Source organism: Giraffa tippelskirchi, chromosome 7, assembly GCF_054371585.1.
Source record: "Giraffa tippelskirchi isolate mGirTip1 chromosome 7, T2T-mGirTip1v1.2.pri, whole genome shotgun sequence".
Lineage (NCBI taxonomy): Eukaryota > Metazoa > Chordata > Mammalia > Artiodactyla > Giraffidae > Giraffa > Giraffa tippelskirchi.
In genome coordinates this window covers 118,098,819-118,124,086 of record NC_137281.1, presented here as the reverse complement: position 1 = coordinate 118,124,086, position 25,268 = coordinate 118,098,819, and the positions used below count along the sequence as shown (strand labels likewise).

Genomic DNA, 25,268 nt, shown 5'->3' with positions numbered 1-25,268 from the left:
TTCACACAAAAGTTTCCTTTGGCCTGGAATGCTCTTCCTCAGCATTTCCTCCTGGCAAACTCCAATAAAAATGGAGCCTTCAAAACTGAAACTAAATTGTAACTCCTTTGAGCCTCTACTGGGTGATATATAGCACTCCTCAACTCCCAGCACTTCCTTTTCTACCTTTACAGAGCTCTGACCACTCTGCTCTAATTCTTCTGTGTCAGCTACCTGAACCATACTATGAATTGTTTAGAGGGCAGGAAACTGTTCTTTTTCCTTTGCATTTTGCTTGCAGGTAGTTTTACATATAACAAAAAGTAAAAAAAAATGTTGAAGGGGATGTCAAAAAATTAATGTATTCATTATGAGTGGATGTGGTATGGCTTTAAAAATCACCTCTTTTTCTTCTCCTAGACAAGTCAGCTTGAATGTTGACTTTGAGGTCTGCACAAGAAGAGAAAGGGAGATGTAGAAAGATATCTTTGGCTATGGACTTGTCTGTAATTATTATTGAAACAACCTAAAATCTTATCAGCTTTCTGGGCCCTGAACTCACCCCTCACTAGGAGGAAACACAGTCAATTCACCATGAGATTGAATGGTTCAGTTAATGACAATTCCCTCATCATGTACTTGCTTAATTTTTATACACTCATACATAGGATTTTACTTTTTCCAGATGACATTTCATTTTGTTAAAAGTAAAAAAATGAAGGGCTAGAAAACCAAGATAGATTCAGGAGTCTCTAAAACTCACACGCTTAGCCACTGCACTGCGTTGTTTAGGTGGAGAAGGGGCATTGCCCAACTTGTTAGGAAGCCCTTTGGAAATGAGAGCAAACTCCAGATGAGATGTTGGTCTAGAACAGTGATATCTAGCTCTAGAAATGAGATGCTGCCTTTTATAGAAGAATTCAAAGAGATCCAAATGTCCTTTAAGATCAACACAGTTTCCTTACTTTGAAGACAAAAATGAATTAAAATGAGTTAAAGGACTTGTTGGTACCCCAGAGTAAAGCTGAGGACTTGCCAGGTGTTCAGAGATGGTCTGGTAAGAGAACTTACACATATTCTTTCAGTCTTTATCCCTACCTCATTGCCTTGCCTCTAACTCGGAACATAATTTAATCTAAAAGTGTTAGACTAGGGGAAAAATAACTATACATTCAGAACAGAGCTTCCAGAGAAATGTCTGACAGAATTCTTAATAAGAGATGCTGCATATTGTACCACTATTAAATAACAGAAAAAATAAGTAAATTGTCAAGTCACAGATATATTTGAATGAAGCAATCCTTGGTGGTGGTTTAGTCGCTAAGTTGTGTTCGACTCTTGTGACCCCATGGACTGTAGCCTGCCAGGCTTGTCTGTCCATGGGATTTTCCAGGCAAGAATACTGGAGTGGGTTGCCATAACTGGTCTTCATCCCGAAGCAATCTTTAAACTTTGAAATATTCCTAATACCACTATTCTCAAGATTGCACAGAGTTATTTAATAACATATATATTTCTATTACAGTTGGCCTCTATAAACTAGAACATTAAATTTCTAAAGCATTCACTTCATTGGATAGACTGTTAATGCAAGGTATCACACACAGGGAGAGGCTTATACTTTAAGTTGATATTTTATTGATAAAGTAATTATAATTTACAAATATTTTCCCCAAAAGTGGTGAGGATATTAGAACTCAATAGAGTCCCAATTTTTGTGGTTTAAAAAATAATAATCATCAGTTTACTGGAGGATTTCATGGACAAAGTTTCCCTTTCTTCTCTCACTCTTTGCATTCTTTACAGAAAACACTATGGGTACGCTGTAATATTGAAGGAGCTAAAGGAGGGCTAAGGAACAAAAGTCACAAGACCAGAATTAACCACAAATAAGTGCATGCCAAAAGAAGCTGCTTTCTTCTTCCCTGATCTTTAAAAGGTGAGAATTCAGGAGAGAGAGTAACCCACTGTTTGCTGGGGGGCGGGAGAAGTGGGGGTGAGGGTAGGAAAGGGGATGAAAGAGACAAAGTTTCCAAACCCTTTCTTCGGTAAAACTATTCCCAACAAGTGACCTAGTTTTCAAAGATGACCTTGAACTCCTTTACCATAAAATTACAAGGGGGAGGAACAGAAAGTTAAAGTTGTTTCACAGCAACCTTCCGATTGCGTCTTCCTAACAGTTTCAAAGTGAACACAAAAACGCTCTGATGGATGAGGAGGGGATTAGGGAAGCACCTGTCCGCAAGGGAGTATTGCTAGTACTTCACCTTGGCCAGATTTTTCGTCAATGCAGACATCACTCCCTGGATTTTTCTGTCCCTCGTCCAACTTTACAAGTGATAAAAGTGTTGTGTCTGCAACCTTTATTGCTGGCTCAGCCGCGGGTGCACATCAAGAAAAGTTTTCACCAGATTCCCTGCCCCAACAGGTCCCAAGCTGTCACACCCTCTCCTGCCGGCGTCCACCGGATCTTTTCCCCAGCTACTCGACTCAGCTTAATGAATTCAAGGACTCCAGTCCCGGAGACTTCCGATTTCCAAGTCCCAAGAGACTCTTACATAGTGAATGGCGAGTCTGGGAGACCTTACCTACCCCGCGCCATCCAGCCCCCGCCACCACACTCGAAAGGACCGATTTGACAGGTGCATGTCTTCGGTCACTACGGATGCGACATCAGGACGAGAGAATAGAAGAGGGAGTTTTCCACGTGCAAGAATTTGGAGCAGAAAAAGAGATTATAACTACTGCAACACGCGCTCACCTTCCTTCCCCGCCCCTCGGGATCCAAACCCTCGACTTGAGAGCTGGGAGCCAAGGGCAGCACGAGTCCGGGACCGTCCGGGGCCACCGCCTGGGACGGAGGAGCCCGAGCCGAGCCCGGGGCGGCTGCTTTAACCCAGACTGGGTGCCGCGAAGCTGTAGCGTCCCCGCAGCTTGACAGAAGGGTAGCAGGACACAGGGGCGGCCTTTCAGGAGCGGCCACGCCCTCAATCCTGACACCTCACCCCACCTGAGACCACACCCTCCCCCGAAACCACGCTCTCCGCTCCTGCCGCTCGCCCCTCTCCCCTCCGCTGACTCCAGCCCGAACTCTGGCTACCTCTAGCCACAGGCGCCGCGTGGTCCAGCCCCTCCCTCCATCGCTCACGGGCGGTGGTGGCTGGAACAGGCCGGTCCGCGTGCGTCGAGGTGTTCTGTCCTTCCAGGGCTGGAGGGAGTCAGAGTTAGGTCAGGAAAATCAAGGTAGGCCAGGTGATATGGGCCCTCCCCGACAGTGATAGAGACTGGGAGCCCCAGGACCTTTGTTAGGGAAGGGAGGAAGTTCCCCTCCACCTAGCAGAAAAGAGTGAGAGTCCAGGGAGCTGGGAAGGGTGGAAAAATTCACCCTTGAAACCGGAGTCCTGACCTGCTCTTGAGTGTGCCAAGTCAGACTACTGACTGGGTAATTTAGAAAAATGGGAGGGACAGTTTGTTTTTCTCAGGTTTCTTGGTTATTTTACTTTTTCCTCCAAACCTGTGGGCAACGTAGTCCTGGATTCTAACACTCCCAGAAGCAGGTGGGGAGATATATTTTTATTTATTTATTTGATGTGGATCATTGAAAAAAAATTATTAAATTTATTACAATATTGCTTCTGTTTTAGATTTTGGATTTTTGACAGGAAATATGGCATTTTAGCTCCCCACCCAGGGATGGAGCCCAAACCACCTGCATTGGAAGCATGGGAGTCGTAGCCTCTAGACCAGGAGGGAAATCCCTAATGGGGTGAGATTTTTAATCACTCCCTTTCACTTATACCTACCTGGCTTCCCAAATACTAAGGATATTTGGCCAGGCCCAAGTCAGAGCACAAGTTCTAGGTCTCCTCTGACCTAGAGGTCTGAGGTCAGACTTTTCTACCCTGGATCTTCCTGTGTGAAACCCTACAGAGGAGGACACTCCTCTCATCTTCATCCTCTGCACCAGGTTAGTTCCTAGTCTTGGTTCATCTGGAAGCTCACTTACCCCAGCAGGTTGGTGTTCCTGCTATTCACTCCCAAGTTGCCTCACTTCCTATTATAGCACTTGTCACAACTTACTGTAGTTACTTGTTGCATTGGCCTCCCTGCTTGACTGTAAGGTCTGTGAAGGAAGGGACACCAAACATGTAGTGGATACAAATAAAATACTGTTGACCCATGACATGTAGCTAACAATTGCCTGTTAAAGTGACCCCAGCCTCCAGTTCTTTATGAACTTTCATCACCTATCCTTAACTTCTAAGTCTGCAGAATTTTATTTCAAAATTAACATTCCCACCCCTACTGCCACTCCCAAATCGTCATCCTACCAGTTGAGCAGAACTTTCTTCAAGCTTCATAAAGATGTAGATGGGGAAAGAGACATAGACTTGGTTCCTCTTGTTTGAGCTCTGCCATAACGAGCTCAGTGGTTGTAAAGGCCCTCAACCATTCTGGGTCTCACATCACAGCCTTGGATACTTTTAAGGCCAATGAAAATTGGGGGAAGAGGAAAAATGGGGAAAAAAAAATGCTTTTAGGAAAAAATGACCTCAGTGAAAAAATTAAAAATGAAATAAATGAGAAAATGAAATAAAAAATGAAAAAAATGTTGATAATATATAATATCAATTTAATGGTCCTTATTGCCAGTGTAGTCATTGAGAGCACTGAATTTTCCAAGCCTTATAATCATGGAAACCAGTAAGAATTACAGAAATCTTCCCACTTTTTCACGTTCTGGAAATGGTGACTGGTTTATTGCAAGGAATCATCCTTTCCCAAATGACTTAAATAAGACTTACCTTGTTTATCTATGACACAGACCCTCCAAATTTCCATTCTTTGCATCGTAAATGATTAGTTGAACCCTGAACCATTTGTGCTAACTAACCAATCTGAACAAAATATCTGCCACCTTGACTTGACCAAACTTTAGTCCCATAAAAATTTCTTTTGAATAATGTTTCTCTTTATCTTGTTTTTTTATGTGACCTTGTAAAATGTAATTTTTAATACAGGCATGCCTGAGGAATATTGTGGATTCCATTCCAGACCACCGCAGTAGAGGGAATGACACATTTTTCAGTTTCCAAGTGAGTATAAAATTTATGTTCACAACATACTATGGTCTATTAAGTATGCAATAGCATTATGTCCAAAAAAAAGTATGTACTTTAATTAAACAATAACACTCTTGGAAAAATGGTACTGATAGACTTGCTCAACACAGGGTTGTCTCAAACCTTCAATTTGTGAAAACTGCAGTATCTGTGAATCGCAGTAAAGCAAAACAGTCTAAAATGAATTGTACCTGTTTTGTTTATAAGGAAAGGGCCCTCCAAAAGCAAAAGGGCCCTGTGTCAGTTTCCTGGCTGTAAAACAGAGGGCAAGATCTTTTTTGACCCCAAAACTAGTGAATTCAGAAGCTGAATTTCCAAAGAAAAGCAAGTCAGATCTTGAACTTAAGTCTAGACCTCAGGAGGAAGAGTAAGCCAGCATCTAAGAACCAAACTGGGTACTAGAGGCGACTTGTTTGGCTAACCTGGGTATTGTTGTTGCTGTTATTTTTTAATTTGAATTTGAAAGTACACCAACTCTGTAGTCTTCACCATTTATATTACCTATTTGATCACTGAAAGCATTTAAGTTTGTATCTCTAGAATGCTTTTGTGCTCTCAGAAAAGTGCCCTGAATTACAAAAATATCTCCTCCCTTTCCTCTACCATGTCAATAGGGATATCCAGGCAATGATGTCTGTTAATCTGTCTACTGGATGATTCAAGTGTTTGAATGAAAGAACAAATATTTCATTTATAGTTGAAATGTGTTTCTTTGGTGATAAGATACTAACTAGTGCAACAGTCTCTCCTCTTGAAGCACTGAAAGATTTTTACCAGATAAAATAAATATCCCTGGAGGGTTTGTGGTAATTTAAGTTCAAATCAGAATAGATTCTCTGACATGTTTTAAAAAATGAGTAGAAATAATATATAAGGAAATTAGTTTGGCTAATTGTATGAAATAGTAAAAAATAACTTGTGATGGTTTGAATACATCTCCAAAATTTCTGTATTACTCCTCCCTCTCTGGTGGGGCCTATTTCCCCTTCTCCTGAGTGTGGTCTACATTTAGTGATTGGCTTCTAACAAACAGAATGTGGTAGGAATGGTGGAGTGTAACTAGCAAATATACATAGTAAAATGACACTGAAACTTCCACCTTGTTTTTCCTCTCTCTTGTCTCTCTCTCTGGAGAAAGCCTGTGAACATGTTGTTAGGACATTCAAGGGACTTTATAGAGAGATCCATGGGGTTAGGAACTGAGATTTCTTGCTAATAGCCATCGAGAAGCTGAGGCTGCCTCGTGTGAGAATGCCGTTTTAGACATGGATCCTCCAGTCAGTTGACATCTTAACTGCAACCTCATGAGCGACCCCGCAGCAGACCCACAGAGTTCAACCATCCCTGAATTGCTAACCCACAAATATTCTGCAGTAATGGTTGTTGTTTTTAAGTCAATATCCTATGGTGATATGCTATACAGCAGTAGAAAATTAATACAGAACTGATTCAACAATTTTCCCTGACATTGATGTCCTAAAGATAACACTAATAATGCCAAGCATTTTTGGAGTTTTCTGCTTTATAATGGCTTATATATTTTCCAAAATCCTTTTGATAAGCTGAACCACATGGACATTTATCATTCTTCCCAACTAGCCAGTATTCATCCCCGTTTCCTGTGTTTGGAAAACTCTAACCCTCCTTGTGAAGTAGAACCTACTATGTCTTCATGGAGAATCTGGAAAACAGTGCCTTGCTTACTCTTCACTCTATTACACACAGATCATGGACACATGTTCTGAATTGTGCCAATTAGATTCACAGCCCCAGACAAATACCTCCACAGCCACATCTAGTTCCCAGAGGCAGCACTCTAGTGCTCCTAGCAGCTGCATCCAATGCACAATAGCAGAGACATCAGTGTCTGTGCCTAATGCAGGTGGCTGTGATGCTCTGTGGTACCAGGGCTGTGGAAGGATTTGAAACTTTGTCATGATTGTATAATATCCAAACTTAGTTTTCCACTTTCAGAGACATTTCCAATATCATTTCCTAAAATCCTTTTCTGCTTAGAATAGAAAGTATTGCTTTCTCTTGCACATAACTAGAAATCCTGACTGATACAAGCAGATTCTGTATCCATTTTACAGATGAGAACTTTGAGGACCAAAGTTCTTAAGTTAAGTGTCAGTAGATACAAGTAGCAAATAATAGAATTGAGATACATTGATTAGTCCAGATTAGGCTAAGCAAACAGATAATTAAATTTTACGTTTAAAAGATAAAGGGCTTATATACTTTAAAAGAAACAAATTAATTATGTTCATCTTTAAATCAGATGAAATGCTACTTCTCTGCCCTGTCCCTAATATTAAGTGCGGACATTATGGCATCAAACCCCTTCTTGCTTCAGGAATGGTCTGTGTTCTTCTAGACTTCCTTGATATTGTACAGATACTTCTTCCTGCAAGTGCTCTTCTCTGTCCATCCCTGCCCCCCCACCCCACGTTTTAATCAGTTTGCAACTTCTTACTTCAAAACCCAGATTTAGTCTTTGCAGCCTCTCCTGAGCCCTCCAGAAGAGGTAATTATTCTCACCCACTCCTCATGCCCTCTCAGAGTTCTGTTTCTATCCATGATAAAATGTTTGCTAAGCTTGTTTATCTGTGTTAACAACCCTAACATATTCCAACAAAAGAAACAGAAAGACTCCCAGCTCTGCCCAGACAATGAAGAGAGTCTTGAAAAAAATAGGGGCTTAGAACAAAGTCTACTTATTGAACATGGACCCTAGGGCTTTAATGCCATCAGCTGTAAGAATGCTGACAACTAGGTGTGCAATCCCATATAAGACACTGGGGATGTTTTCACAGATAAAAATGAATGATTCTAGAAAAGCCTTTGAGAAAATGACATTGAAAGTTTCTCAAGTAAAAGAATACCCATCTGACAACGAAGGTCACTACTTGACAAGTCCAACCCTTACACAAAGAGTGTCCCTTTGGATTTTAGTACCTTACTTTTACATTTTAACTTAAAAAATGGAATTATATAGAATTATGTAGAAACCTCCGATACAAAGCAATAGTAAAAACATTTCAAGTCACATTAATAATGACATTACCCAATACCAAGGATAATAAGCAGATTCTAAAGTCTTCCAGAGAGACTTCCCTGGTGGTCCAGTGGTTAAGAATCCACCTGCCAATGCAGGGAACACGGGTTTGATCCCTGATCTGGGAAAATCCCACGTGCTTCAGGGCAGCTAAGTCCGTGCACCACAACTACTAGGCCTGGGTGCTGCAACTACCGAAGCCCACATGCCTAGAGCCCGTTCTTTGCAATAAGAGAAGCCACCGCAATAAGCCCACCCGTTGCAGCAAAGAGTGGCCCCCACTCGCAGCAACTAGAGAAAGCCCACACAGCGACAAAAACCAAGAGAAGCCAAAAATAAATAAATAAGTAAAAATTTTAAATAGTAGTAAAAGAAAATCTTCCAGAGAGAAAAATAAAGGTCATTTGCAAAGGAAGAAGAATAATTGTCATAGGGCTTCCCTGAGGGCTCAGTGGTAAAGAATCTGCCTGCCAATGCAGGAGACATAGGTTCCATTCCCAGTCAGGCATGACCATTCCCATTCTGCATGCCCTGAAGCAAAGCCTGAGTGCCACGACTATTGAGCCTGTGCTCCTGAGCTCAGGAACTCCTGAGCCTTCGCACCGCCGCTACTGAAGCCCCCACACCTAGAGCCTGTGCTCTGTAGCAAGAGAAGCCACCATAATGAGAAGCCTGTGCACCACAACTAGAGGGCAGCCCCTGCCCACTACAACTGGAGAAAAGCCCATGCAGCAACAAAGACCCAACGCAGCCAATACTAAATAATTAATTAAAAAAGGAATAATTGTCTTAGACTTTTCTGGAGCAATGCAGGATATTAGAAGACAGGGTATCAAAGTGGATAGTATAAATTTAGCATTTACTGTTGACATTTCACATACATTATTTCCTTACATTATAATCCCCTAAACCAAGATGGTATAATGAAAACTATGATAATACCTGGCAATGGCAAAGACTTTAGAAACTTAAAATTTGTCCTTCTGATCAGTCACTGGGGAGGAAAGTTGAAACAGTTTTATGCTGCTCAACTAAACCCCTACTATAAAATTTATAGAATTTTTTAACATTATCAAGTACAATGTAACATTTTAACTAGGAGAATGGAAGTATATGTGTCCCTGTGTGTGTATTCTTTTCTGAACTGGCAGTGAGATTGAAGATCCTTGGGTGACTTTTAAAGAAGTTGTAAGCCTGTGAAACAAGGAGCTTAGAAAATGATGGTAGATTCTTGATTATAGCAGTGCCATTGAGCAACCCTATAATAAAATATTTTAGGTGAAAAGTAACATTTAGACAGGTTATTTTTTCTAGCACTTGCTTTCAAGGTCAAATATATTTCTTCTTCCTGTTTTGGAAGTACTACATTGAAAGTAAAATGAGAAAAGACAAGTAAATGTATTTTTTATGATAGAATTCTGAATCTTAAAACAAGCTAGCTATTGAAGCAATTTAAAGTTGTTGCTACAACAGTGACCAAATCTAGTTATTTTCCATGCTCTAAATGCTTCATACAAAAGCAGAATAATTACCTGAGACAGTGTTATAGAATGAATGACCCAGATGCACTTTGGATTCTGCAGTGTCCTTGTGAATTCTGCTCAACTGTCTATATAATTGATTGCAACATTGTGTATTTAATCATCAGCAGTTGGAAGCTTCCAGAAGAAAAGCTGTCCCATAGACTTTAGCATACTCTGACATGAAGGGAAGGTTAATTCCCAGAACTTGATTATATTAACATCTCAGTAAGAGTCAAGGAACAGAATGGTCTGTCCTGGTACTATATATATTATTCTGGGAGAAGCAGTTCACAAACAACAACTGAACTCCAATTTGTAATAGCAACAATGACTTACATTTGGATGGTACTTCTTCAGTAAACTTTCATACATATTATCTTAACTGATACAGTGAAAGGACAATATAGCAGAAATGGAATACACAAATAAGGCAGAAAGGACGTGACATAGAAGTCATTTGCTTTTGACTTTGTATAACTTTTGGCAATTCTGCATAATATCATTTTGAGGTGAAACTTTGTTGTTATCCTAAGCAGTCATGTCCTTTGAATTATCTTTTATGACTTAGTCCCTTTGATTTAACCCAGTTCATTCCACAGATAATATTAACTCCCCTCAGTTTTCAACTTTCCATCATTAAAAAATAATTCAGATTACTTCTTTTTGCTCATCTGTTCCATCCTTTCATGCTTCCTAGTTCTTCAGGTTACTCTGCTTCCACCCATGCCCTCTTTTGTTCTAAGTTTCTACTCCCATTATTTACCTCTCTGTTTTGTGGTTACAACCCCCATTCTCTCCCTTTATTGCACATGTCAAAATTGTGATTATATATCCATTTGCTTATTGATTCCCCTACTGCACTATTAGAAGCTCCGTCAGGTCAGTTCAGTTGCTCAGTCATGTCTGACTCTGCGACCCTGTGGACTGCAGTACGCCAAGCCTCCCTGTCCATCATCAACTCCCAGAGCTTGCTCAAACTCATGTCCATCAAGTCAGTGATGCCATCCAACCATCTCATCCTCTGTCATCCCCTTCTCCTCCTGCTTTCAATCTTTCCCAGCAGGGTCTTTTCCAAGGAGTCAGTTCCTTATGGAGTCAATTCCTTAATGGAGCTCAGAAGCTCCATAGCAGTACTTAACCAGTCAGTTTCTTTCACCACTACACATTCATTTATAACAGAGTGCTTAGCTTAGCATATAGAAGGTTCTTAATTAAATGTGTTGAATAATAAAATGAACAACTAAATTTATATTTCCAGTTAGCCAATTGTAAAAAAGAAAATTAGAGATCCTAACTCATCAGTTCAGTTCCGTCGCTAAGTCGTGTCCGACTCTTTGCGACCCCATGGACTATACAGTCCATGGAATTCTCTAGGCCAGAATACTGGAGTGGGTACTCTTTCCCTTCTCTAGGGGATCTTCCCGACTCAGGAATCAAATTGGGGTCTCCTGCACTGCAGGCAGATTCTTTACCAACTGAGCTATCAGGGAAGCCCAAATGGGACTTATGGGTTATCCCATTCTTTTGTGCATTCAAAAACAACAATCAATAAATATTTAGGCTCTTACTATTCCCTGCACAAATATTTAGTGAATGTTATATTTTAAGGGCTGGAGAAAAAGCAAAGAATAGTCTGTAAATTCTTAGTACTGTGTGACTGAGATTGTTTCAAACTACATTGTTTCAAGTGTGAAAGTCTAGGAAGAATTTATATCCTATCAGCCTCTTGGCTCTAGTGCTTCTGTTGTACTCCCCCTAGAACTTATGTTCTCTCGCTTTTAATTTTTATTATTTATTCCCCACTATGTCATAGGAAACATCAGAGGTAGTGAAGTTTTCTGTATCCCTTAGCAGTGGATTAAGGTATTTTTAGCTGGTGCACTAACTGATGGCTATGCTTACTACCTTTATCTCTAATCCCTAGAGGGAAATATTCTAATTCCTAAAACTGTATCAAGATCTTCCTAATTTTAGACTATCTTTCCTTAGTAGACTAATTCTTTCTTCTCTACTTATTTACAGATAACAAGTAAAGCTTAGTTTGAGTTTCTCAGGGATCTAGTACATATGCAAGAATCCCAAAATGTCAGTGTTTTAACCCAGATTCAGAATCTTATGGTGAGATCTCAGATATCCTAACAAGGCCCAAATAATGAGAAAGAGTCACATCAGAAAAGCACTTCAATTGGCTGAGTCATCTAAGACCACTGTTGGAAGCAAATAAAAGTGATGGTTGTAAAAAAAAAAAAAAACAACAAACAAACAAAAAAACAACTAGTCAAGTTAAGAAATCCCTGCTTCTTTTGTAGGATGATAGATGTATGATCAGGCCATTCAAGCTGGCTCTTCTCAGGCTTCACTCACATGACTAGTCGATCCTCTTAATTATAGGGCTTAGTGAGTCCCTCATAACTGATGAGCCCACTTGATGTCAGTTTCACCCTATAAGTGGTAGTCTCCTTCTCCTATGAGTAGCTGAGGCCGATGCCATGTCCTTCCTTCACCCTGAGCTGCACACAATGGGGTGTCACTCTGGGACCCTTTGTGTAAGATCTCCCTGTCCAATAAATCACTGATGTCTCTGCTGCTATCTTTGGGCAAGTACAAGATTTGCAGGCCTGTGGAGCACAGCCCAACAATAGAGCAGTAAAGGACTGGAAAGACTATCAGGTGGTAGTTCTCCATGGGGGCAGTACTATGGTTGTGACAATACCTGGAGTTGCTCCTGGTATTCAGTTCCCCGCGTCCCAGAATGCTCACAGTGTAGCAGAACCTAGATAAACAACACTATTAATCCATTCTCTTGCCAAGGGGAAGGAAACACACAGTGAAAGCTTTCCCCCAAGGTCATATGCCCAGTCAACACCAGAGCTAGAAATGGAATTTGTGTCACCGACCTGGGTCCTTGGACTCTTTAATCAATAGAAATTGATAGAAAGCCAGATGAGAACTTTAGGCAAGGCTTTTTTGGGACTCCTATTGAAGTACAAGGGAGCGAAAACAACTACCTATTTCCCACTGCTCAAAAGGGCTAACACAGAGGCAGGTAGACAAGTTGGGCAGGAGGTGTGGCTTAAGTGGTCTGCTCAGCCCCTTGGTGGTGCTGTGGACAAGGATATGCGCAGGACCTGCTTTTGCTCCCTGCATCTCAGCAGTGGCAGTTGGTTTGTGACCTTTTTGTATCCTATTGTTCATAACTGCACCAGACGCACATGTGTGCAGTTGTATTTAGCCCCTTATAGTTTCTTGGATTCTGTTGCTCCAGGATCATTTGTGCCTGTGCGAGCACTCTGGTAGAGTCCCAGGTCCCAGCCTATCTCACTTGGAACTCCACTGCAGGACTTTTTCCACTGGAACCACTTTTCTACCTAACTGCTCCTCATACAGCCAAAGCAAAGAAGCCTCATTATTCTGCAGCTGTGAGGTGAGTTTTTTTAGACAGGGATATTAGTTATGTTGCTTATCCCCTCAAAAATATTTTATCAAAATTTGATCTTTGTTTTATTTCCCTACTTAATCCTAATAACTTTTGATTATATTAGAAAACCAAACCTACCTCCAAATGTATAAAATGTGCTGTTTTTAATCATTGAAGAGAAGGAAAGCACAGGTTTCATTCAATATATAACACTCATTGCAAATGCGTCATGTTCCAGTGTTATGTCAGATTCTATGAGAACAGGAGCTATAATGTTAAAGGAAAACAACTGATCCCCCCCACCCTCAGACACATGAGAAGGTGAATCCTGTATAGTGGTTGTAGTGACATGAATGTCAAGAAAGGGCAGATTCCCCAACTGTGGGTAATCAGGCCTTCTATGGGGTTGCTAACTCCAGTCGAGATTTGAGAGGTAGCAGGTAATAATCAGAAGTATAGTAGTAAGGTGGGGGTTGAAGAATAGGAGATAGAAATCTTGTCAAAGAGACCAGTGTCTACAAATCTTGGGTTAACAAAATGTGTCACAACTGTGGTGAAACAAATAATGTAGTTTTGTAGAAACACAGATAAGCATTTTTGTCAGTTGTGAAATAGAAATGGAAGGGAAGGGATAAAGAGGCAAGGATGAGACTGGATGATGCAGATCTTATAAGCCAAGCCACGGAATGTGAGAACTATTGAATGGTTTTCAGAAGCGAATTGGTAATTCCCAAAGTAGATTTTTGTAATAAATAATTGTTTTTATTTATTTATTAAATATTTATTATTTGGAATTAATAACCAGCTTCTAAAAGTTAAAACCTCATAGACCAACACTCATTAAATGCAGAGAATATGGTCTGGCATTCTTATTGAAATTCATCACATCCATTCCCAGCAATGTTGTAAACATATTTCTGTTCCCGGACCAGTTTTGGCCCACATCCTCTCCCCTGTTCTGTACTCAGTAACAAGCCACTCTCCCCAGCCAGTACTTCTAATTAGTGCTTATCAATGCTGGGGTCAGATGTTGTCATAGTAAAGAATGAGGAGACATTAGTTCAGAGTGCAGGAAGGCAGCATCAAAGAGGGGGGATTTATTGCATTATCACATGCATAACACAATTAAATGTTAATAAAAAAAAATGTCACTTTTCCTGCCATTGGACCAAATGATGTGAGATATATAGTGCTACTTCTGAATGAATGTTGGAGATGTAATTAACAGTGTTTGGGGGGAAAATGTGCTTTCACAAATTGCTAAAGAATAGAGGATAGATGACCAAAATATGTCCACTGGAGATATATGCAGTAACTGAAGAGGTGTTTTTGAGTGCTGATGGAGGAATGTTTTGTGTGTAACAACAATAGCACTGTATTGACATTCTTCTGTGTTAAATTAAAGCACCAGCCATATTCACATGCTTAGTTTGGAGAAGCTGTTATATTTCACATACTGACATAGAAGTGAAAACTCAGTTTGAGCTTGAGTAAAATAGCAGTGACACATTCATCAGACTGACTATAAAATAGTAATAAACACAGCAGTACTCAAAGAGTAAATGTTTTCTCAAGATAGAAAAATTCTGTCCTTACTTAAAATCACATGGCATGGAGACAGGCAGCAGAAGATTAAAGATACTGGAGAAGGGAAAAGAAATAGGATTTTTTTTTCTGAGATAATATGAAAGAATGAAAAAAAAATACATTGAGACATGAGATTGTAAAGGTAAGTGGGAAGGAAACAGAACATTATTGTTTATTTGTGCCTCCTCTATTTTCTAAAATAATTTGAAGTAGCCTACAAAAAAAAAAAAGATAGAGGAATAATGAAGCTAATAAACAGGGAAAAATAAGAACTTAGAAACGAGGAAGAAGCAAATATGATAACCATGAGAGCTAATGTAGTTGGAGTGATCTGTTATCAAATTGGACTCTAAAATTTTTGGCAGTCTGGGCCAAGGAGAAATGTGATATATTTCTAATTATCTCTTGCTAAATAAAAAGACACCTCAAACATACCTAAAGCATTAAAAATTGTTTCTTATTAGCTCATGGTTCTGTGAGTTTCCTGTAGTTCAGCAGGGAAGTTCTGGCTCTTGGTGTCTCATGTTGTTGCAGTCAGTGCCTGGGGCTTGAATCATCTGAAACCCAGTTCCTTCACGTGTCTGGTCCCTGGCTGGGAAGACTCAAACAGCTGGGCTGGAATAGTGAGGGCTCCTGAGGCATCTCTTATCTCTGCCTGGTCTCTCTAGCAAACGGCCTCAGGGTAGTTTCCAAGGTACATGGTTCGAAGAGAGGCTGTATTTTCTTTATGACCTAGCCTTGGAAGTCACTCAGCCTCACTTCCTCTGCAGTTCTTTAGAAACAAATCTCCAAGGCTGGCTTGTGTTCATGGGAAGGGGCATTAGACTTCTCTTTTTGAAGACAGAAAATGACAAATAATCTAAAACATGTTTTAAAAATACCACAAGGTGTAACAAGTTTTTCATTGTCAAAAAGGTAGTGGTGGTCTTTCTTTCTGTCAAAAAGGTAGTGGTATATCAATTGTTCAAGCTCCCACTTGATGCCAGTCTTTTGTTTTAGATGAAGCAAGGGTGGAGACCATCAAGCATGAGAGCAGAGATGAACAGAGGATGAGATTAAGGAGAAAGGTATGTGTTTGAAATATCTCCTCGTAGGAGCATATAGCAGCAGCACAGTAGAGCCTTGCTTCTCAAAGTGTGGTCTAGGACAAGTGTCATCTGCCTAAGAGAGCCTGTTAGAAATGCAGAACTTGGTCTCTACTTCAGACCGACTGAATCAGAATGGCATCTTAACAAATTCACAGGGACTTCCTCTGCAGAAAATAACTGCTGAAGAGGTAAAAAAGAACTGCTGGGTAGTGAGGAGGGACAAAGTATTGCTGTGTACACCCCTAGAGCAGCAGGCCATGTGTCCTCTTCTATGGGACTATGACAGAATACGAGTGAGAAAAGAAAGTGACTAAATTCATCCAAGGTTGAGGATTCCATGCATTCATTGACCAGGATGTCTCAGAGGAGTGTTGCATACTTATGCAGAATTGAAGTGGGAATAAGATCTAAATGGGTTGGGGAGAGCTTGGGTGCAATTGGAAGATGAAGGTTGGAATAAGACTGGAGAGCTGTTCCTGGAGAAGTATGAACAACGTATCCAAATAAGCCATAGCTAGAAAGGAAAAATACCAAGTTAGTTTTCAGAAATAGATAAATATTATTTTGGTGCACTGGAATTGTATTGTAGGACCTGAAGCTAGTAGACTTTTGACTGAGAGATTCACTCACTTTGTTTTACAGAAATATCTACAGCAATGACGTTTACTATTTTGATAAACATCCTATATGCAGTTAAGGGCAGACATCTGAAAGATTGGTATCAAATATCAGTAAATTGCATCACTGATATTTCATATTGTCTTATATGTGTGGTTTGTATTAAAAGTATAGGGCTTGGAGAGTGTTGAGTTCCTTGGAAAAGTGGCTGATACCAATTTTAGGCCAGAAAGTGCATAAAATGTGTCTGGCATATCTTATCCTACTGAAAGACAAGGAAGCTATTAGAGACTGGGTTCACATCAAATGGACATGAGCGCCAACTTGAAGGGGGCTGAACTTGCCAAAGATGGGGTAATATTAGCAACAAAAAATAATGATAATGGGTTGAGATACATCAAATATGTTAAAATCCTTTAGTTCTTAATGATACACACAAAAACTCTCATTAGTCATCTTTGGAAGATGCTATGAAACCAACACTATGCTGAAAACTGGTAAATGAAGTAAAGCAACTGAGCTTTTATATTACATTTCTTGTAAAAAAAGTTTCTTAAGTGTGCAAAATAGTGAATTTGGAAAAGACTTTTAAAAAGAATTTCAGTTAATGCATATGGAAGCAATGGTAGAAATAGAATATCATCATTGAACTCCTAATGAAATAATGGATTTAGGCCATGATCATTAATGGCTCTTAAAACCATTAGGTGAATTGCTGATGGGAAGCTTTATAAAGGTGGATCAGGCTGACAACAGCAAACCTACTGCCCAGTCTTAATGTCACAAAAAAGAGAAAGAAGTAGACATTATGTTTCTCCTAGCGGAATTATACAGTACTCCTATAGAATAGTCATGCTATAAACTTGGGCTGAATCTGGTCATAGTTTTAGCTTTCCAGAACCAGACAGATGTGAAAAGTGCTCGTAGGGAAGCAAGGAACAAAGATTAGCTTATTTCTTCAAGAAATAAATTGTGAAGGAAGAAAGACAGTGAGGGAAAATTATAGATTTAAAAGATATGTAAGAGACTTTGGATTTCATTTTTGAAACTGAAACTGTTTACCTCAGATTGGGACTTGGCCCATGTGCTAGGACTTGAACCCATGCAAAACCCTGCTTGGGACTTGAACCCACATGACCAGGACTTGAACCTGGACAAAACCCTGCTTGGAACTTGAACCCATGTGGCTAGGACTTGAACCCAGCCACAATCCACGGTGCCTGGTTTCAGGACCTAATGAAACTCACGTTCTTGATGTCTCATTACAGAAAGAATTCAGTAAGAGACAAAGTGCTAGGTAAGAAATGGATTTATTCAGATTCAGAGAGGAGCACACTCCACAGAGTGTGGGCCAGAGCAGAGGTTGAGTGCAGAGGAATGTGGCCTGGTTAGGCTGGGTGATTTAATATGCTAATGAGTGGGAGGATTATTCAAACTATTTTGGGAGGTTCAGTTCAGTCACTCAGTGTGTCCGACTCTTTGTGACCCCATGAACGCAGCATGCCAGGCCTCCCTGTCCATCACCAACTCCCAGAGTTTACTCAAACTCATGTCCATTGAGTCGGTGATGCCATCCAACCATCTCATCCTCTGTCGTCCCTTTCTCCTCCCACCTTCAATCTTTCCCAGCATCAGGGACTTTTCAAATGAGTCAGTTCTTCACATCAGGTGGCCAAAGGATTGGAGTTTCAGCTTCAACATCAGTCCTTCCAATGAATATCCAGGGCTGATTTCCTTCAAGATGGACTGGTTGGATATCCTTGCAGTCCAAGGGACTCTCAAGAGTCTTTTCCAACACCACAGTTCAAAAGCATCAATTCTTCGGCGCTCAGCTTTCTTTATAGTCCAACTCTCACATCCATACATGACTACTGGAAAAACCATACCTTTGACTAGATGGACCTTTGTTGGCAAAGTGATGTCTCTGCTTTTTAATATGTTGTCTAGTATGGTCATAGCTTTTCTTCCAAGGAGCAAAGGTGTTTTAATTTCAAGACTGAAGCCACCACCTGCAGTGATTTTGGAGCCCAGAAATATAAAGTCAGCCACTGTTTCCACTATTTCCCCATCTATTTGCCATGAAGTGATGGGACCGGATGCCATGATCTTAGTTTTCTGAATGTTGAGCTTTCAGCCAACTTTTTCACTCTCCTCTTTCATTTTCATCAAGAGGCTCTTTAGTTCTTCTTTGATTTCTGCCATAAGTGTGGTATCCTCTGTATATGTGAGGTTATTGATATTTCTCGCAGCAGTCTTGATTCCAGCTTATGCTTCATCCAGTCTAGCATTTCTCATGACGTACTCTGCATATAAGTTAAATAAGCAGGGTGACAATATACAGCCTTGACATACTCCTTTCCCTATTTGAAACCAGTCTGTTGTTCCATGTCCGGTTCTAACTGTTGCTTCCTGACCTGCATACAGATTTCTCAGGAGGCAGGTCAGGTGGTCTGGTATGCCCATGTCTTTAAGAATTTTCCACTCTTTGTTGTGATCCACACAGTCAAAGGCTTTGATATAATCAATAAAGCAGAAATAGATGTTTTTCTGGAACTCACTTGCTTTTTTGATTATCCAGCAAATGTTGGCAATTTGATCTCTGGATCCTCTGCCTTTTCTAAATCCAGCTTGAACATCTTGAAGTTCAAGGTTCACGTACTGTTGAAACCTTGCTTGGAGAATTTTGAGCATCACTTTACTGGCATGTGAGATGAGTGCAATTGTGCGGTAGTTTGAGCATTCTTCAGCATTGCCTTTCTTTAGGATCAGAATGAAAACTGACCTTTTCCAGTCCTGTGGCCACTGCTGAGTCTTCCAAATTTGCTGGCATATTGAGTGAAGCACTTTCACAGCATCATCTTTTAGGACTTGAAATAGCTCAGCTGGAATTCCATCACCTCCACTAGCTTTGTTCGTAGTGATACTTCCTAAGGCCCACTTGACTTCACATTCCAGGATGTCTGACTCTAGGTGAGTGATCACACCATCGTGATTATCTGGGTCGTGAAGATCTTTTTGTACAGTTCTTCTGTGTGTTCTTGCCACCTCTTCTTAATACTTCTGTTCTGTTAGGTCCATACCATTTCTGTCCTTTATTGAGCCAGACTTTGCATGAAGTGTTCCCTTGGTATCTGTAATTTTCTTGAAGAAATCTCTAGTCTTTCCCATTCTATTGTTTTCCTCTATTTCTTTGCACTGATCACCGAGGAAGGCTTTCTTATCTCTCCTTGCTATTCTTTGGAACTCTGCATTCAAATGGGTATATCTTTCCTTTTCTCCTTTGCTTTTCACTTCTCTTCTTTTCACAGCTATTTGTAAGCCCTCCTCAGACAGCCATTTTGCCTTTTTGCATTTCTTTTTCTTCGGGATGGTCTTGATCCTGGTCTCCTGTACATTGTCACAAACCATTGTCCATAGTTCTTCAGGCACTCTGTCAGATATAATGCTTTGAATCTATTTGTAGCTTCCACTGTATAATTTTAAAGGATTTGATTTAGGTCATACCTGAACGGTCTAGTGGTTTTCCCTACTTTCTTCAATTTAAGTCTGAATTTGGCAATAAAGAGTTCATGATCTGAGCCACAGACAAAATGTGGTCCACTGGAGAAGGGAATGGGAAATCACTTCAGTATTCTTGCCTTGAGAATCCCATGAAAAGGCAAAAAGATAGGACACTGCAAGATGAACTCCCCAGGTTGGTAGTTGCCCAATATGCTACTGGAGATCAGTGGAGAAATAACTCCAGAAATAATGAAGAGATGGAGCCAAAGCAAAAACAACACCCAGTTGTGGATGTGACTGGTGATGGAGCAAGGTCTGATGCTATAAAGAGGAGTATTGCATAGGAACGTGGAATTTTAGGTCCATGAATCAAGGCAAATTGGAAGTAGTCAAACAGGAGATAGCAAGTGTGAATGTTGACATTTTAAGAATCAGTGAACTAAAATGGACTGAAATGGGTGAATTTAACTAAGATTACCATTATATCTACTACTGTGGGCAAGAGTTCCTTAGAAGAAATGGAGTAGCCATCATAGTCAACCAAAGATTCTGAAATGCAGTACTTGGATACAGTCTCAAAAATGACAGAATGGTCTCCATTCGTTTCCAAGGCAAACCATTCAATATCACAGTAATCCAAGTCTGTGCTCCGACCAGTAATGCTTCAGAAGCTGAAGTTGAATGGTTCTATGAAGACCTACAAGACCTTCTAGAACTAACACCCAAAAAAGATGCCCTTTTCATTATAAGGGACTGGAATGCAAAAGTAGGAAGTCAAGAAACACCTGGAGTAACAGGCAAATTTGGCCTTGGAGTACAGAATGAAGCAGGGCAAAGGCTAATAGAGTTCTGCCAAGAAAACACACTGGTCATAGCAAACACCCTCTTCCAACAACACAAGAGAAGACTCTACACATGGACATCACCAGATGGTCAATACCAAAATCGGGTTGATTATATTCTTTGCAGCCAAAGAGGGAGAAGCTCTATACAGTCAGCAAAAACAAGACCGGGAGCTGACTGTGGCCCAGATCATGAACTCCGCCCTGTTATTTACTTGGGGCCAAACTATGGTGGAGGTAATGAAGATCATGGTGACCTCCTTCAAAAGGTCCCATGCATGTACTGCTACACTCAGTGTCCCCACCCTTGCAGCAGGCCACCACCGACCCATGCCTCTGCTGGAGACTCCTGGACACTTCTGGGCAAGTCTGGGTCAGTCTCTTGTGGGGTCACTGCTCCTTTCTCCTGGATCCTGGTGTGCACAAGGTTCTGTTTGTGCCCTCCAAGAGTCTATTTCCCCAGTCCTGTGTAAGTTCTGGAAGCCCTATGGTGGGGTTAATGGCCACCTTCTCCAAGAGGGCTTATGACATACCCAAGTCTCCTGCACCCAGCCATACCCAAGTCGGCTGCACCCAGAGCCCCTACCCCTGTGGCAGTCCACTGCTGACCCATACCTCCACAGGAGACACTCAAACACAGTTCTGTCTGTCTCTGTGGGGTCTCTGGGTCCTGGTGCGCACAAGATTTGTTTGAGCCCTCTGAGCATCTCTGGCAGGAATGGGGCTTGACTCTAAATGTGAATTTGCCCCTCTTGCCATCTTGCTGGGGCTTCTCCTTTGCCTTTGGACGTGGGGTATCTCCTCACAGCTGCTCCAGTGCTGGGCAGCCACCACTCCAGCACCTACCATCTTGCTGGGTCTTCTTTACCCTTGGACGCGGGGATCAGGTTACATGAGCAGAAACCACTAGTTCAGTTCAGTTCAGTCACTCAGTTGTGCCTGGTTCTTTGCGATCCCATGAACTGTAACACTCCAGGCTTCCCTGTCCATCACCAACTCCCAGAGCTTGCTCAAACTCATGTCCATTGATTCAGTTATGCCATCCAACCATCTCATCCTCTCATCTCCTTCTCCTGTTGCCTTCAATCTTTCCCAGCATCAGGGTATTTTCCAATGAATTAGTTCTTCGCATTAGGTGACCAGAGTATTGGAGCTTCAGCTTCAGCACCAGTCCTTCCAATGAATATTCAGGACTAATTTACTTTAGGATTGACAGTTTTGATGTCCTTGTTGTCCAAGGGACTCTCAAGAGTCTTCTCCAATTCCACAATTCAAAAGCATCAATACTTCGGCGCTCAGCTTTCTCTATGGTCCAGCTCTCTCACATACATAGATAATTTTCCATACAAATTATGGAAAAACCATATTTTTGACTATATGGATCTTTGTCAGTAAAGTAATGTCTCTGCTTTTTAATATGTTGTATAGGTTGGTCATAGCTTTTCTTCCAAGGAGCAAGCATCTTTTAATTTCAGGGGTGCAGTCACCATCCACAGTGATTTTGGAGCCCAAGAAAATAAAGTCTGTCACTGTTTCCATTGTTTCCCCATCTATTTGCCATGAAGTGATGGGACCAGATGCTATGATCTTCGTTTTTGAATGTTGAGTTTTAAGCTAGCTTTTTCACTCTCCTCTTTCCTTTTTTCAAGATGCTCTTTAATTTTTTTGCTTTCTACTGTAAGGGTGGTATCATCTGCATATCTGAGGTTATTGATATTTCTCCCTGCAATCTTGATTCCAGCTTGTGCTTCATCCAGCCCAACATTTCGCATGATGTACTCTGCTTATAAGTTCAATAAGCATGGTGACAATATAGAGCCTTGATGTATATTCTTTTCCAGTTTTGAACCTCCTTTCCCAATTTTGAACCAGTCTTTTGTTCCATGTCTGGTTCTAACTGTTGCTTCTTGATCTACATACAGATTTCTTGGGAGGCAGGTATGGTGGTCTGGTATTCCCATGTGTTTAAGAATTTTCCGCAGTTTGTTGTGATCCACACAGTCAAAGGCTTTTGCATAGTCAATGAAGCAGAAATAGATATTTTTCTGGAATTCTCTTGCTTAATCTGTGATCCAATGGATGTTGGCAATTTGATTTCTGGTTCCTCTGCCTTTTTAAAATCCAGCTTGAACATCTCGAAGTTCACAGTTCACATACTGTTAAAGCCTCGCTTGGAGAATTTTTAGCATTACTTTGATAGCATGTGAGATGAGTGCAGTTGTGTGGTAATTTGAACCTCCTTTGGCATTGCCTTTCATAAGGATTGGAATGAAAACTGACCTCTTCCAGTCCTGTGGCCACTGCTGAGTTTTCCAAATTTGCTGGCATATTGAGTGAAGCACTTTCACAGCATCATCTTTTAGGACTTGAAATAGCTCAGCTGGAATTCCATCACCACCACTAGCTTTATTCATAGTGATGCTTCCTAAGGCCCACTTGACTTCACACTCAAGGATGTCTGACTCTAGGTGAGTGATCACACCATCGTGGTTATCTGGGTCATGTAGATCTTTTTTATATAGTTCTTCTGTGTATTCTTGCCACCTCTTCTTAATACTTCTGTTCTGTTATTGTGCTCATGCCCATCTTTGCATGAAATGTTTCCTTGGTATCTCTAATTTTCTTGAAGTGATCTCTAGTCTTTCCCATTCTATTCTTTTTCTGCTATTTCTTGCATTTTTTACTTAGGAAGGCTTTCTTATCTCTCCTTGCTATTCTTTGGACCTTTGCATTCAGATGGATCTATCTTTCCCTTTCTCCTTTGCCTTTCACTTCTATCCTTTTCACAGTTCTTTGTTAGACCTCCTCAGACAACCATTTTGCCTTGTTGCGTTCCTTTTTCTTGGGGATGGTTTTGATCACTGCCTCCTGTCCAGTGTTACAAACCTCTGTCCATAGGTTTTCAGTCACTCTGTTGATCAGATCTAATCCCTTGAATCTATTTGTCACTTCCACTGTATATTTGTAAGGGATTTGATTTAGGTCATATCTGAATGGCCTAGTGATTTTTCCTACTTTCTTCAATTTAAGTCTGAATTTTGCAATAAGGAGTTCATGATCTGAACCACAGTCTGCTTCTGGTCTTGTTTTTGCTGACTGTATAGAGCTTCTCCATTTTTGGCTGAAATAATGATAATCCATCTGATTTCTCTATTGACCATCTGGTGATGTCCGTGTGTACAGTTGTCTTGTGTTGTTGGAAGAGGGTGTTTGCTATGTTTGTGTTCTCTTGGCACTAGAAATCACTAGAACTGGATATAAAAATGCTTCCCTGGTAGTCCAGTGGTTAAGAATCCACCTGCCAATGCAGGGGACACAGGTTTGCTTCCTGGTTCAGTAAGATTCCACGTGCCTCAGGACAACTGAGCCCATGTACCACAACTGCTGAGCCCGCCATGAGCCACAACTACTGAAGCCTGCACAGACTAGAGCCCTTACTCTGAAACAAGAGAAGCCACCACACTGAGAAGGCCGCACACTGCAATGAAGAGTAACCCCTGCTCGCCACAGCTAGGGAAAGCCCTTGTGCAGCAAGGAAGACCCAGTACAGCCAAAAATAAACAGATAAAATAAAAACTCTTAAGTGGCAGTTTTGATGAATTCCTGAAGGCGCTGACTGAGAGTGAGAAACTATTGGATTCCCAGGCTTAAAGATTTCTTATATTGGGGGAGAGGGGTTTACCTCCACAAACCTACTAGTTTTCAAGGTATATAGATCTGAGAAAAATTTTACTTTGGTCAGGGAGAGGGAAAACCATCTGAAATATCCAGAGAATGGGCTCCATGACAAAGATCAACCTGCCTTAATTTAACCAAGGGAAAATCTTTTTATCTGAGCCTTATCTGAGCCAGGGGCAGGGTGATAAAGCAACTCTAGCCCCTCTAGCTTTTCTCTCTCATCTAAAAAGAAGAAAAAAAAGACAAAGAAATTTTCGTGAAGGTCACAACCAAGGGTTGTAGGCCCACTAAAACCTTGAGATATAATTATAAGATTACAGCACACTTCACCCTCCACACGTTACCACTGCATCAACAGGGCTTCAGTATAATAACAGAGGGTTGTAATTGAGAGCTGCAAGATACAGACTAAATTTTAGAAACTGTACTTAAACCCAAAAAACAAGAGAAAAGGTGGGGGTGGGGGGGAAGAACACTAAAGGAAACCCTTGGACTGCAAGGAAATCACATTAGTCAATCCTGAAGGAAATCAGTCCCGAATATTCATTGGAAGAACTGACGCTGAAGCTGAAGCTCCAATACTTTGGCCACCTGATGCAAAGAGCCGACTCATTGGAAAGGACACTGATGCTGGGAAAGATTGAAGATAGGAGAAGAGGACAACAGAGGAAGTTGGATGGCAACACTGACTCAATGGACATGAGTTTGAGCAAACTCCGGGAGATAGTGAAGGACAGGGAAGCCTGGCAGTCCATGGGGTTGCCAAGAGTTGGACATGACTGAGTGACTGAACAACAACAGAGGAAACCAAAGCCTTTAACATCTATGGCTACCACAGACTTTAAACAGAGCT

At 40.9% G+C, this 25,268-nt stretch overlaps 2 protein-coding genes across 5 annotated transcripts in view; one reads left to right on the top strand and one right to left on the bottom strand.

The window, feature by feature from the left end:
* WDR72 (WD repeat domain 72) overlaps positions 1-3,412 on the bottom strand; it is a 218,590-nt gene extending 215,178 nt beyond the window's left edge. For 3 of the 4 annotated variants that reach the window (XM_081513850.1, XM_081513852.1, XM_081513853.1), the window contains exon 1: positions 2,741-3,412. The gene's annotated coding sequence lies outside the window, so the exon portion shown is untranslated. The remainder of the gene's footprint in view (positions 1-2,740) is intronic. The other variant, XM_081513851.1, reaches the window with a different exon arrangement.
* The window catches only part of UNC13C (unc-13 homolog C), a 1,717,543-nt gene that overhangs the window by 920,773 nt on the left and 771,502 nt on the right, over positions 1-25,268 (top strand). The window contains exons 22-27 of the mRNA XM_081513848.1: positions 1,786-1,918; positions 2,408-3,222; positions 3,624-3,745; positions 5,001-5,075; positions 12,949-13,107; positions 15,688-15,755. The gene's annotated coding sequence lies outside the window, so the exon portion shown is untranslated. The remainder of the gene's footprint in view (positions 1-1,785; positions 1,919-2,407; positions 3,223-3,623; positions 3,746-5,000; positions 5,076-12,948; positions 13,108-15,687; positions 15,756-25,268) is intronic.